Source organism: Solanum dulcamara, chromosome 11, assembly GCF_947179165.1.
Source record: "Solanum dulcamara chromosome 11, daSolDulc1.2, whole genome shotgun sequence".
NCBI classification, from domain to species: Eukaryota; Viridiplantae; Streptophyta; class Magnoliopsida; order Solanales; family Solanaceae; genus Solanum; species Solanum dulcamara.
The window spans coordinates 35,784,013-35,798,196 of NC_077247.1; the positions used below are offsets into that span (position 1 = coordinate 35,784,013).

The 14,184-nt window shown below is 32.8% G+C and overlaps 1 pseudogene; it reads right to left on the minus strand.

The window, feature by feature from the left end:
- Nucleotides 1-1,370: 1,370 nt before the first annotated feature.
- On the minus strand, nt 1,371-13,850 carry LOC129872538 (histidine kinase 5-like; annotated as a pseudogene).
- Nucleotides 13,851-14,184: the final 334 nt, after the last annotated feature.

Consider the following 14,184-nt stretch of genomic DNA (forward strand, 5'->3'; position numbering starts at 1 on the left):
ACTCCACCCCAATATTTATATGTTGGAATTTGTGGAAGAATAGGTGCGCGAGCAAATACGGGGGAAAGATTTCTAGCCTGGCGAGAGTGAAATTTGCCGTTTTCAAAGACATCTCTAATCTACTTAGAATCGCGTACCCCTATATCCATTGGCCTTCGAACTGGATCCACACTATTTCCTACATAGATAAGTGTGCTCATGAAATGAAGATCACCCAAGTCTCGTGGACTAAACCACAACTCGGTTTTGTTAAACTGAACACTGACGGAAGCGCGTTGGGTAATCCGGGGTCAATTGGGGGTGGTGGTATCTTAAGGGATCATATGGGTAGATTCATCTTCGCCTACGCCATACCGTTAGGGGAGGGAACCAACAATCAAGCCGAACTAGAGGCGGCAGTTTATGGGCTTAAATGGTGCATTCAACAGGGCTTTCAGCACGTTATCCTAGAAGTCGACTCGGAGTTGATCACTAAATGGATCAATCATCAGACGAAACCTCCATGGAACCTTCACCGGATAACTCATGACCTTGTTGATATTTCCGAATTATTTGTTTTCTTTTCTTGCAAGCATGTATACAGGGAGGCAAACTTCACTGCGGATGCTCTCTCCAAGCACAGTCACACTCTTACCACTCCAGGCCACTACACCACCCTCCAGCAGCTACCTCGGGGTACACGAGGATACTACATGCTAGATAGAGCCGGCCTACCTAGCTTTAGACGAAGGAAGACCAAAAGGATTAAGAAGCCTCCATGATCTACTACTAGTGTTGCAGCATTGGATTGAGCGCCCAATTGCAGTGTTTGTCTCCATGCTATATTTTTAGCCATGTTATTTGATGATCCTCGTTGACACTAAAATTTTGTTGTATATAGCTTTTATGAGGATTCATCCCCAGTTTTATTTAGATTTTTCCTTTATTTTATGTAAAAGGCGAGTCTCCCTTATTTATGCTTTCCTAGTTTCTGTGTATCGAGAGGAGTCCTCTTCTTTAGGTGCATAGTTTCTAGGTTTCCTTTTCGTGTGTTTGTATCGGGGATGAGTTGGCTGACCTTAGTAGGATGACCGACTTATGAACCACCATAGGATTGGAGGTTAGGTTTATGTCCCCCTCCGTGTATTTTTCTGTTTTATGTATAATAAGGCTTGGGGGTGTGCGGCTCAACCCCTGGCTGTGCACGAGAGGTGGGAGCCTCGTGTAGGGTCTGTTCCCATAAAAAAAAAAAAAAAAAAAAAAAAAAAAAACCCAAGAAGGGATGCCTACGTATCTCACCGAGATGAGAATCAGGTGTGCATAGTTCTTGCAAATATGATATAGAAAATAATTTAAAGCTTTAGACAAACTCAGAGTGACATCTTCAGAGATTATGCATTGGTGTGGTCTTCCAATGTTAATATTTTTTGTAGAGATGCTGCAACATGCTTTATAACCTCTCTTGATCGAAATGTTGTGGCTTCCAACTTCATTACTCCTGATTCGACTGTGGAAAGATCAAGGATGTCATTTATTAGTTGAAGAATCAAATCTCCTGAAGACAACATTACATTCACAAGATGATGTTGTTCCTTATCCAATTTTGTGGTAGAAAAAATCTCAATCATACTGACCACTCCTGACAAAGGGGATCTAATCTCATGAGACATGGTTGCAAGCATTTGTTTCTCTCGCATAGTTTCCTCTGTTATGTGAATAGTTTTGTTAAGTTCAATCTCCTTGGCCTTCTGTACAACTATCTCTTCTCGTAGCTTTGCCATTTTTTCTCTTTTCCTTATCTGGTCAGTTATCTTCATTCCTATGTAATTTACACAATTATCTCTCCTGCCTTATTGAACACAAGTTCAACATATATTAAAAAATTCTTTGACCCAAATAATCCTGTGTCATATGTAATTTCCTTCTTTGGCAGTATTTCCTGTTCCAAAACCTCTCTTTTGAAGTCTTGAAATTCCTTTACATCAGCACCAGTAAAATCTCTACATTTGTTTTATCGATGATGTCCTCTTCATGCAGACTTGGAAAATGATTATAGATAAAACGATAGCGTAACTCATTGTCCTGGTGGCCGATAACAACGGGTGCATTTTGGAGGACAAAGTGTAAGAAATTATCTGCTCTTTTCAGAATCTGGGATAATTCTTCCACTGGAGAGGACTGCCTTTCAAGGTTTTTTGTGCTTTCCTGCAATTTTTCAATTAGCATTTGCATCCCGTTGAACAAGCTTCCAACAACTTGCCCAAATGTTTAGCTCTCTGCTTCTAGTATTTTATGTTGTCATACTCGATATCTATTTCTAGTTTATCTTGAATTTTCACATCATTTCTTTTCTAGGAGCCTCTTCGAACATGTATCTCTTCAATTCTTCATCCAATATAGAGATTGGATGTTTATCACCCCCATACCTTTCTTTCTCGAATTGATACTACTCCAATAACTCCAATTTCTTGAGCTCTGATTCTGTTGTTGTGTTCTTCTAGAAGATTGTCTCTTATGATTTGAGCTCCCTCAGATGTTCACGATAACCATAGATTGTTATGAGCATCCCCGACTATTGTCAGGGATGATTTTCCTACAAAGATACGAGAAAAGTGTGAAAGCGGAGCCATTATAAAAATAAGTAAAAAAAATATAGAAGTAAGACTTCATAGTCAAAGACTCTCCCGATTTATCTTTCAAGTTATGTATTGGTGTATTGTGAAATTCAAAGTCATCGTTATTTCCCATGAACCCTTTGTCCCTGCAAGATCAATAAGAGAAAGGATTATGGTTTCTCTTAGAATAAATAATTGAAAAGACTAGGGTTAGAGTTTGTGGCTGAATGTTGCAGTAGATTTGGGGTTGCCGCGATTCCCTCTCTTGAAATAATGTCGTCTCTCCTGCGTACAAAGAAAACTTCGTAGTGTGGGAAGGTGTGTTGACCTCTCAAAATTGAGATACAATAATTTATCGCATGATGTCCTTTGATAAACCTCTGCAAAGGAAAAAAGAATCAATTTTGGTTGAACCTCGATCTTTGAGAAGCAAGCAAGTTTGATTTCCGACACAAATCTGTCTCTCCCTAAAAAAAAGAATAACTCAAAAGCCAAAGTATTAGTTCGTGTTTGTAATAATTAATGCAAAATATCACATAATGAACTAAACATATAAATGTTGCTTTGTTTGAAGACAAACTAATCTATTGATGAAGAAAGACTAAATGGATAGAAATTGGCCCATTTAATTTTATGATAGATGTGTGAGAAAGGTTGACTTGTGTTGAATCATGGATTTTTTGCGCTTCAACTTTTGTGCCCTCGTTCTTCTTAGATGCAGAAGAAGTTCTCAATTTCTTTGAAAGAATGAGAAAAAATTAAAAACTTCAAAAATAGGGACCGAGCCTTGAAAGACTGCCTACGTATCTCACAAAGAAAAATCATTTGAGCGATTTAAGGAAAAATTAATTTAGAGAAAGACACTTTAACCTCAATTGATTTGAAAGAATATCAACTTAAAAAAACTTTAAGATAATTTGGAAGAAAATTCAATTTGTTGAAATGTCTAACTAAAAGGAAAACATTTGAACAAAATCATTTTTTTAGAGCTAATTAACACAAAAATGGTTTTTCTTTTAAGGAGAGTTCGATTAAGTCAAACCAAACTAAAATTAACATCTAAGCAAGTATAGACAAACATAAATAAATTAAATTATTACAACCCAAATAAATAGAATAACAATATAAACAAAACTAAAATCCGGTCCAATACTTAGTTTCTGTACACCTGGACTAAGATGTTGGGCCACCTGTATTTTGGGCCTTTGGCCCATTTTATTTTTGTATATCATGACTATATATAAATATATATCAACGTATACAGTCACCATTTTTCTATATCTCCTGTATATAGGTTGTATATCAGCCTATTTTCTACCTCCGGAACCTACCACCTTTGAATCTGCGTATCAACTTTCGAAATTCAAACAAGGTTGAAGTTGACTCAAAACTCAATGATATGCGAGGATGGAGTCCGAAGATGGACTCGAATGAAATTACATACACCAAAATAAAATCATATAAGCAACTAGTCATTTTAAATTGAACAAAGGAATATAACATAATATTTTAAAGCCACAAATTGAAGAGTATCCTACTATGTCGGTTTGGAGAATGCAACTAGAAGTGCATATGAAATAACATAGTGACTAACAACATGCATACATGTAGAGAAAATATATATATATATATATATATATATAAATATATTCAAATAACTAAAGAACATGGAATTAACCTATACATTAAACTAACTCAAATTTTAAAGCAAGATTTGAATCAATTAAGCCCTGAAAAATGAAAAATCTAACTCAATGATAACTTAAGTATATATTTATTATCAAAATCATGATAAAGAAGAAATTAAAAATATGAAAATCTATATGGTCAAACAAAACTACTAAAAAAAATAACATGAACGAAATTAGATTTTTTTTTTCATTTTTAATAAGATGTCGCTACACTTCAAGCAAGACAAGGAAATTTTTGTCATTAATCTAATTAATTCTAACATATGCTAACTAAAAAAAATAATTACAAATCAACTACATAGAAGACATGAAATAATTATTCATTAAGTAAATAAAACCGAGAAAATATTCTTACATATTTTCGGGCAGCGATTGAGACGACGAATTTGAAGGCGATGAACTCTTTGAACCTGCCAAGAAATGAGCGAAAGAACTAAAAAAAAAAGAATCGAAAATCAGAGACTAAAATTTTTTGTGATTTTTTTCGTCTAATTTTTTATGTTGTAGTATTATGTTCTTGCTTCTCTTTTCTTATGTGTGTTCTTATATGTTGATTTTTTCGCCTTCTTTTTTGTGATATCTTGTTCTTCTTTCTTTTAAAGAAGATGAATGTCTTTTTTTTAAAAAAAAAATGAGGTTGGTGGGAGTAATAATGATGTTTTTGAATAATGATGGATTTTGTGGGGTGAAAAAGAAAAAAGAAAAAAGAAAAGGGTAGGGGTAGGAAAATGATGATGTTTGAGAATTTTTTTTTAAAAAAAAAAGAGGTTAGTTGGGATTGGGAGGTGGAAAAGAAAAAAAGAAGAAAGCAGTGGATTAGTATTGTATAAGTATACTATATATATTGTAGTAAATTGGTGTTGGGCCAAAATTATTATAAGAATTGGACTTTAGGTGTATAGTTGTTAGTAGTGTAGGTTGTTGTTGTTATTGAGTTTATAGAGAGTGGATGACATTATTGGGTTGGATTGACTTTGGGCCCGAATTTTAGGCTTAAAAAAATGAGTTGAATTTGTTTAAGGGTGGAGTTAAAAAATGGTTAGATTTGTATGGAAAATGGTCACACGAAAATTAATTTAATTCATGAATTCAGCTAAAAAAGATTAAATAAGATGAATCGATAATAATTAATTAACGAACTTCTTAATTCTAACAGAATGAATTAATTAACTTAGTTATAAACTAATTAATTCAAAAATAAGCTACTAATTTAGGAAATAATTTTTTTATATCATTTTTTGAATATTTATAGAAATTAATAATTATATAAAACTATATATATATATATATATATCATTAAAAATTATAAAAATGACAAAAAAAATTTAAAATACACTTGAAAATATATTATTTTTTATTAAAAGTAATTACTTCAGATTGTTCAAAATTGAAGAAACTCAGTAATTAATATACATTTGTGGAGAGTCAAAATTGGGTGTCAACACGTATATGCACTATCTCTCTCTTGGCTTGACCGTTTTGAGCACGTTGAAGATGTGTGAGTTACAAAAGAATATTCAAGGTTCAAAGTTGTCAAAGACAAAAATTGAAAATTCCTTTAAAGTTTAGGATGCAAGAATGACTTCAAAAAAAAAAAGAAAGTCAAAAATTTCCTACAAGTCCAAGCAGGCAAAATTGCAACAAAAGAAGAAGAATACTCCAAACAAATTGGAGAAACTTCAAAAAATGATGAGAAGGAAAAAATGTCACGCCCCGAGAGGGTACCCTAGGCGTGGCCGGCACTCAGAAACCATCTCTGGCCTCTGAGAGAACCACTTGGTCTCATCACTTATTCATTCATCAGCGGAAGACTTAATAAGAATACTTATATGGGCTCTCCATTAACAACATCTAATGAAAGAAGAAATTTTTTTTTTAGAAGAAGTAGTTTCAAAGGAGAACTACTCCAATTACATCATTAAACTCTATCTATGGAGCCTCTAATACTCTTAGATGGTGCCAATGACATGTCCATGGCTACCTTAAAAGAAACATAATACTCAACAATAATTAAAGGATAAAGAGTTCCTCCGAATATAAGAAGGACTCACCAAATAGCTGAAAAATAATGATCTTCAACGAAGCGCCTGTTGAGGATCTCTAACACCTGTATATGCATCATAAAACAATGCAGGTCGAATGACGTCAGTACATGGAATGTACGAGTATGTAAAATGGCAGGAAGGTAAGGACAAATATCAAGAAACTCCTCTCAGGAAGACTCAGCTCAGAACTCAACATCATCTCAACATCAATATGTAATGCAAGTTTAAAATATAATAATAAAAATAATAGTAACAAGCAATGCTTACTCAGTTGGGAGTTTTTCTAACCGACAACCATCACTTATGAGCTAACGATGATACAACGAAGCGATGTCGTTGCCACATCCATCCAATACCTTGCCATGGTAAAGGACATCACCATTTTGGATCCACTCATCAAAGTCCTCTTTTTGGGACCTAAGAGGCATAGCCTCCATCCTACGCTGGCTACGTAGTTCTAGGGTTTGAGTCAATTAAACTCTTACCCAACTCGGTGCTCAATATTACTCCCAAAATATGTGCTTATATTAAACTCATCATCTAGTCTCATTGGACTTTAATTTAAATCATCAAACTCATTTCATTTCATGTTCATCAATCATTATACTTCCAAAAAACATCATTTACATCTCATCAAAACATCTTGCTCAAAATATCATTTGCTCAAATTCATTCTAACTCAACTCTTTTGCTCTTTCAAAACTCAATAAAATACATATATAGTATTAATTCATATAACTTTCTTTTTATCAATGAAAATAATAAAAAGTCAACATCTTTACTCAAAACATGTGTAAAAATATTCATGAACATCAAATCAATTAGAATTCATAGGAAAGTAGCAATGAACAATAATTCCAATAATATGAGAGATAACAATAATAATAATAATATTAATGCATAAATATATCTAACTCAATAGGAGAAGAATTATTTCATTTAGAATTCACGATTTGGATAAAACTCAACTATAACTCAATTATAATGAATTTAAATATTGGGCGCATGGACGAACTCAATCCGATGCTATGAAAGCCTTACATACCTTAAATCGGAAGCTTTACTTCGAATTGGAACACTCTTGGACCCCTAGCCTTTTCTTCTCGTCGGTTTGTTTTGTGTACTACCCGGAGTATAAGAATCACCAGAATAGTATTTTTATACTACTAAAACTAAAACTATATTTGAGAAGGAGTAAAGAAGTATATAGAGAGAAGAGTTGCTTAAGAAAGCTTGGTGAATAAAATGAGGAAATAAGGTGGGTATTTATAGGTGTGGAGGAGGGACCTAACAATAAATAAACATAATCATAAAGGATGATCTTAAAAATTCAATGGAGAATTTTGATGTCATGGATGATGTCAAATGGTTCTAGATCTTTCTATGGTAGGTGAGATGAAATCTCTTTTAACGGAATATCCGTTTTCGAAGCTGCGTTTGAATAAGATAAATTCCTTATTAGGATTTGATGTCTTCATAAGAATTGTAGATATAGAAGTCTAGTTTCAGTTAGTTCAAGAATCATCTAATTTGGAGCATTCTACATCGAGATATGAATTTTATTCTATAAATACTCCATTCCGTCATAGCACTATGTCTTACAAAGATTAATTTATTTGATCTATTTAAACTCCGAATATTAAGATATGTTCTTCATGAAAGTTATAGGTAATGATGTTGTGGTTACTCAAAAATTTGAATCACCTAATTTGGACTATCCTATGAAAAGTTATGCCCAAATTACTTTAGGCATTAGAGAACATGATCAAAATACTTTAGAAAATGATCAAAATACTTTAGAACATGATCAAAATCTTTAGGCATGAGAGAACATGATCAAAATACTTTTAGAAAATGATCAAAATACTTTAGAACATGATCAAAATCTTTTCATGCCTTCATATAAGGACTTTTGATAAATCAATAATTTAATGCATTTAAAAGCCAATATAAGTTAATATAAGATAGGTAATTAAATTTCATATATTTAATAATCTATGCATTTGGAATCATGATATAAAAAATCCATAAAGTTTCATGCTTGAATTAAATAGAAAATTTTGATAATTTATTTGGACTTCATGAAAGAAAGGATCCATGAATCAATAATATTTAGGGGGTGTTACAAAAAATTTAGACAAGTTAAGCTTCAAAAGAAGTCCAAAAGTATGCAAGAAAGGGACAACAATGAGGATCAAGCACTAAAAACATAAAAATATTGAAAGCACAAATTGAGTGGAATGCTCAAGAAGGAATTAAGTTACTTTTATCCTAAATTACTATCCTACCCTTCCTGAAGCCTACATTACAAGCCAGTAACAAGCCCTACAAGATTTCATTTTAAATGTTCTCACATTAGTGGAGATTTATATGAAGGCCAAGCCTATATATCACAATTTCATGCATGAATATCTTTCTGAGTGTGAGCGTACTTTCCAAAATGTCCTAAAATTAAATTATTTAAATATGTGAAATTTAGGACTTTCTTTGTGTTGAGGGTACTTGAAACATGAGGGACAGATATAGTTCAAAACCTTGTTTTGAAGTAAGGCGAACAAATCATGTCGACACTTAGGTATGTTTGAGGTACCACTTGAAACTATAAGAATTACTCTGATGCTGATCTCGGTTAGTTGAGAAAAGAAAATGGAATTCTTATGCACAATACTAATTATTGGTACCAACTGAAGTCAAGATGTGATTCTGTCTTGTTTATTTTTCAACATTTATTATAAAAATAAAAACACAAAAAAACTCATATTTTTTGCCTCTAGATACAAGCATTTTAAATTCAAATACAGGTGTCCACCTTCTAATACGGGTATTTCTATACATCTCACAGGCGCCCACCTTCTAATACAGGTATTGCATTATATTTTATAGGCACCATCTTCTAATATGAGTATTTTAATATATCTCACAGGCGCCCACCTTCTAATATGGGTATTTCAATACATCTCACAGGCACCCACCTTCTAATACGGATATTTCAATACATCTCACATGCGTCCACCTTCTAATGCGGACATTTCATTACATTTTATAGGCGCTCACCTTCTAATACGGGTATTGCATTATATTTTATAGGCACTCACCTTCTAATACGGGTATTTCAATACATCTCATAGGCATCCACCTTCTAATGCGGGCATTTCGTTACATTTTATAGGCGCCCACCTTCTAATACGGGTATTTCAATACATCTCATAGGTGCCACCTTTTAATACAGGTATTGCATTATATTTTATAGGCACTCACCTTCTAATACGGGTATTTCAATACATTTCACAGGCACCCGCCTTCTAATACGGGTATTTCAGTATATTTTACAGCCACCCACCTTCTAATATGGTATTTTATTACATTTTATAGGCACCCACCTTCTAATATGGTATTTCAGTACATTTTTACATGCACCTACCTTTTAATGCATGCATCCACACTCTAACTTTTATATTTTGTTGTCTTGCCAATCAGAGGTCATTTACATCACATGCTTTCCCCGACAGTCGAAGGCCCTTTACATTATATTTTTTCTCCATTGGTACTAAATTTTTTCTACCATTGTCACAAAAGAAAATAGTTTCATCACGATTCAACACTGGGCAAATTTTGAGAGTCAATCAAAATTTACTACAACTCTGCATCTAGAACTACACACGGCCCGATTCTCGTAAAACCAGAGATATGTAGGTGACTTGAAATCGAAGTCTCGGCCATAACATTTTTCACAATCCCATACATTCCACCTGGTCACACCACGACTATCTCGCAAGTCGGTCATAATAGGCTACTCGATCAACATCTTTGCCCGACAATTCATCATTCATCATCGAGCAAAGAGGGCAACTGTTGCCACTCAATTTTGACTGATCTATAACCCATTTTTGATTGCTATTTAATTAAATGTGTATTCTTAAATTTTATTTATTTATTGTATGCTTAAGCTTACATTTAGTATAATATTCAAAATTTTATTATTGTTATTATTATATAAATAATATTATTTATTTATTGAATATTAATTTAGAATATTGATTTTTTCATAATTTCTAATATTTAGTATATTTGCTGGCATCCAATATTTGGCTCATCGTGTTTAAAATTAATTACTCTGGTCTGTCGCCCAATTTTGGGACTCTTTCTCCACCTCCCTTTCCTCATTTTCAAACTCCCCCACTCTCATCACTTATTCTTCACCAAAAAAAATACCAAACCCATGGAAAAAAATCTCACTTCACATATTCTCCATTCAAGCACTCATTTTTGATTCATCTTCTCCGCCTCCCCACTCTCTCTCTCACACTCACTATAAATCACCTTCACACCCAACTGCTGAACAGGGCAGCAAACTCCTTCTTCTTTTTCCTCTTTACTACATTCTCCATTAATTTCTTTAAGTTGAGGTAAATGGAAGAGCTGCTATAAGGACTTTGTAAAAGATCAAGCACAAGCTCTGGCGAAATCTCAGATCTACAGTTAGTTCCAAGTTTGAGCAACAAACGGAGCAACAACAACAACCAACCGGCGAGCTTCGAGCTTCATTCCGACAATCAGGTCCTTTCTTGGTTTGATTTTTTTTTTTATTGATTAATATTTATATTATTTTTATTCTTGTTCTTAATCATTTTCATCATTTTTTGTATTTTGGTTGCTGCATTTGTTATAATTTTCTTAGGTCGATTTAGTTTTAATTTGTTCTTGGGTGTTGTTTCGTGTTGAGATTCATCCTTTTCAGTATAGTTTATTATGTGTTTTGCTTCAGTTATTAGTGTTCCTATTATTTTATATGTTTGAATTATATAGTGTTATTCTATTGTCATACATGGTTGTCTACTTTTGACTTTTTGTTTGGGATTAATTATAGCCAGTTCTCTAATTTTCAGCAGCTATGTTAGTTATCATGTACTTATTATTATTATGTCGTTATGTATTTGTTAATTTCTTTTGTTGCATTTTACGTTAAATTATTTCTTGTTAGTTTACATATGATTTTATATAATTAAAATTGGTCAATGAAAAAATTTCTCCGTCGATTTTTAAGGCTTTTTATTTTAAAAAACGAAATTTTTTGTTTAAGTTCAGATTTTACATTACATTGTCTATGAATGATTGAGTGGAATCCATTATTTTGTTTACTTTGGCTATTACTTTCACTATTCTCCATTACTTTATTCATTTACTATTATTATTTATTTTGTTCATGTTTGACCACTTGTCATTTTGTTGGAATTGATGATTTACATTTTTATAAGATTTTGTTAGGTGAACTTTATTGATTTTGTTGGTTGTTGATGTTTACTTCATTCTTCCGTAGTCAATTATGTTTGTTGCCGTTGTTTGGCCATTTTTTATTTATTTATGTATTACATAGATATATTTTCATTTATTGTATTTTTTTCACGTAGTTTAAAAGTGGCTAATGAAAAAATCTCTCCATCGATTTTTGAGGCCTCCCCATTTTAAAAGACGGATTTTATTATTACATTCTTTAATGATGATTTGGGCATCTGTTTATTTTATTGTGTTTAACTTACAATTTGTTAAGTTATTGTTTTGATGTATATAGATTTTATGGCTGACATTGTTTTAATATTAGTTTTCTATTTGATTTTCATTATTTTCATCTTAGTGGTTACCTTGATCAACACACTCTTATCACTTTGTTCTTATTATGATGTCCACTATGGTTCTTCTTTGTTGTTTTGCAGTATGAGAATTTTTTACTTTGTATCATTTATCTATTTGTTTGCTTCAGTTAGTAGTGTTTTTATTTTATTTATTATTGTTTGTTATCTATTTGTTTGTTTTATCATTTTTGTTTCTTCTAATTAATTTTACCGATGGACTGATATGAGATATCCCTCTTTTCTAGTGAATTGCTTAGTCAAGCGAGTCTTATGTTATTTTTGTTGTTGATCTTGTCATGCTATCTCACTAATTTGAACAAATTAGTGTGGCCGATGAAGAAATAACCGTCGATTTCTAAGGCCTCTCATGTTTATATGACGGATTTTATTTTAGTTATTCTATTATTATTATTATTATTATTATTTATACATTACTAACACTTTTATTAAATGTCTTTAGAGGTATCCAGAGTTGCTTCCCAAGGAAGCTATTCAAATTAAGTTCGAATAATATTTTTAATTTATTATTGTGTATATTATTGACGTTATACAAACGTTAGGCCGTTCCTTATATTATTGTACCCTTTCTTGCCATTTCATAAAGAGACACCTCCACTTTGAAGTGTCTTGAGTGAGAGGAAGTTTTCTATTTTTCTATCTTTCTAGATTTTCAGCTTCTAGAAATATCATTTGTTCTTCCATTTCTGACATTTGAAAAACCAGAGCCACCTTTTCATCTTGAAAAATGTCTAAGTTGTTATTCATCAAAAAAAATTCATTGGTTAACTCAGTGATTGAGTTAAGTAGGACACTTGCTAGACTTCTCAACTTTTTAATAGAATAAACATGTAAATTCTGTTTAAAGTCAGAAAGAGTTACCTTTTCTTCAACTTCTTTATCATCAGATTTTGCCATGAAAGTAAACATTGAATCAAACACATCTTCATCATCTTTGACTGCAAGCATGGAGGCATGTTCAGGGTGCTCAGATTCTTCTGAGTCGCTTGAGGAGTTTTCCCAAATAGTGAGAGATCTCTTAACCACATAGTCTGCAACAATTTTTCTTTATTTCTTATCAAGTAACTGGTCCATTCTTTTGTCTTTGTCACCTCCAGCTTTAACATAATCTTTATAGTCCACCTTGTGGATAAGGCAATCTCTGATGAAATGCCCTAGTTAGATACACTCGTGACACAGATATGTAGCATTAGCAGCTCTACAGATGTTACTTTTTTTCATGAAACCCTCATGCTTTCTCATAATTTTATGAAATCTTCGAGTGAGATAAGTCATATCTTCATCTTCTTCAGGGATTTTATTTTGAGCCACTTTTAAAGATAGTGACTTGTCCTTCTTATTTCCTTCTTGGAGGGATCTTAATTTCTGTTCATCTCATGAGCTTGAAGTTTCTAATAAGAGCATCCATGGTTAGAACTCTCAGGTCCTTAGCTTCAGTAATGTTATCATTAATGATGGATGAGAATCTAGTGTATATATCATGAATAGATTCTCCTTTCTTCATAGTGAAATTTTCGTATTGGGTAGTGAGCATGTCCATCTCTGATTCCTTCACTTGCTCAGTCCCTTCATTAGTAGTTCTTAAGAAATTCTAGATTTCTTTACTAGATTCACACGTTGATATTCTGTTGTATTCCTTAGCTCTTATTCCACACACTAGCAGCTTTTTTGCCTTGTAGCTTGTCTTGATTTTCTTCTTATCAGCTTCAGTGTACTGTTTTTTGGTTTTTGGAATGATCCTTGTGATTTTTCCTTCTTTTAGCTAAGTATTAGGAATGAAAAAACCATCCAGCACCACATCCTATTATTCACTGTCCTCAGCCATAAGATAATCATGTATTTGAGTCTTCTACCAACTGTAGAACTGGTCATTGAAACGAGGTGGCTTAGTTCATGATTATCCTTCCTCCAGGTTAAGTGGAGCAGTCATTCTTCCACAGGATTGTCTCTTGGTGTTAACCAAAATAGAGAGACCAAGCTCTGATACCAATTGATAGAATGTATGCGTCCACTACACGCTTGAGACCAAGTCCCTTAATAGAATAACAATAGCAAAAAAAGTAAATAACATAAAGAGAAATCAACACATGATTTTACGTGAAAACCTCATTGCTCGGAAAAATCATGATCTGTCTCATAGAATTTCACCAACCAACTTTACTAATCAAAGAGCCAAGATTTTGATTATAACCTTTTGCAATATAGG